A 2,191-nucleotide genomic window follows, 5' to 3' on the forward strand; every position below is an offset into this window, starting at 1 on the left:
CCCCTTTTGACGTGCTTTAATCATTTATTTAAGTCATTTTCTCACCTAATCAAAAATAAAATAAATTTCCACCGATCATTTGAGTTGTAATATCTTTTAATCTCTGTTAGAATAAAATCCGACCGATCTTTCATGCCGTAAGCACGTTTAAACCCAAAAAGAAACAAAATAATAATATAATAATAAAAAATTATCTTTAAATAAAATAATCAAAAAAGGTTAATCGGACATTTTCCTTTGGGATTTTCTTTCTTAATCGAATTGACTAATATCCAAATTGAAACTAAGGCTAAAATCAACACACAAATCAAGCTTTTTGTCATTACCAAAAACCATTTTGAGGTCCAACGCCTTGAAATGGTCTTCTTTGCTTTTATCAAACGTAGATATAACTTTGTCACCTCTTTCAAAAAACCAAGAGATCATTAAGGGTCCAATGCCCTAATGTTTTCTCTCCTTTCAAAAAGTCAAAAGATCGTTTAATGGTTCAACGCCTTAAATGACCTTTTGTTCAAATCAAAATATATCTTGCAAAAAAGATAAAAACAACTTAACCAACATTTAGTTCTCAAAGAACTACGTAGGTGTGATTTCCTTATCACAATTAAGGAATACGTAGGAGCAAGGGAAACACCCTTGTCGACCACAAAAAGATAAAAAATACAAAAGGCATAAAAAGACATGAAAACATAAAAGGGAAAATAAAACAAATTAAAGTCATCTTTGCACACTTAATTAATGGCTGTCGTCCTTTGTGACGGACGCGTGGGGTGTTAATACCTTCCCCGTGCGTAAATACAACTCCCGAACCTTTCACACTTAAAGTTCGTAGACCACGTCTTTTCCATTTTTTCCGACGTTTTCCTGAATAAACGTTGGTGGCGACTCCGCGCATTTTCCTTTCTTGGAAGAAGCACCCGTGAGCCTCGCGACGCCCTCCCGCCGAAGGGTAGGTTGCGACAGAGATGTTGTTGTTGGTTTTGATAATGTCATTGAGATGAGATGATGTTGATAATGATATTGAGATGAAATGTTGAAAATACATTGTGATGATGTTATGTTGTGTATGTACATGGGGGGTGCAGTGACTTTGTTGGATATCCCTGATGTGGGAAATAGAGTGGCTAAAGAGTTTTAAGCATCTCTGGAGGGGGATGGCTGAGAATCCTTAATTATCCATGATTAGTGCATTGATGGTGCCCATGTTTCATACATTGTGTGTTGTGTATGTACATGGGTGGTGCAGTGACCTTGTTGGATATCCCTGGTGGGGGAAATAAAGTGGTTAAAGAGTTTTAAACATCTTTGGAGGGGGATGACTTAGAATCTTTAATTATCCATGATCAGTGCATTGAGGGTGCCCATGTTGACCTGCAAAACCAGCAGATAGGCCGGATCATGAAGTCAATGATCCCTTCTATCTTATGACATTGACCATCCCACAACTTTTTCTGAAGCCATTGCAGGTTATGTGGGATGCTACCTTGTTTGGCCTGTTTAATGAAGACTTTCCCTTGTACATAAAGCATGAAGATTTATCTGAAATAGCACTTGGTGGTCAATGTCAAAGCATCTCTATTACACAGTTGTGGATTCGGTAAGTCAATTTTGATTATTGTTAATTACCTAACTTATTGTTTTACCTTCTTACATAATTTACTTTATGTTCAAAAAAATACGCATATGACTAAGACAAGTATGCGAGTGGAGAATGCTGATGTGTATGGATACCTTGAGCCACAGTCTATCCAGAGATTTGACCTATCATAATTTGAATCAGAAAGTTACATTAAGAACTGGATGCAAAATTCAAAATGAGATGTGTACCTAGGAGCTTACCTGAATGGGTAACTTAAACCAAACAAATGAATTTAAATAATGTATAATAGTATAATAACCTATATTGATCTCCACTACAGTGCACATTGGCAAATGGTCGTCATTTTGCCTAATGAAAATGTTGTCACCTGGTTTTGTTCGTTGCATAATAGGCCAGACAACTACCTCAAAGGCATAATTAATAGGTCAATATGTAGGTTTTGTTTTTCAATACATTTGCATTAGCATTAGTCAAGAATAACAAAATTTTAATTGTACAATAAGCATCAATGTTTGTATTCAGCAGTGCTTTGAAAGGACTTGATGATACTTCAACAAAGTAAATCCAAACCTACTGCTAGGTGGATTGTTG

Source organism: Glycine max, chromosome 3, assembly GCF_000004515.6.
Source record: "Glycine max cultivar Williams 82 chromosome 3, Glycine_max_v4.0, whole genome shotgun sequence".
Lineage (NCBI taxonomy): Eukaryota > Viridiplantae > Streptophyta > Magnoliopsida > Fabales > Fabaceae > Glycine > Glycine max.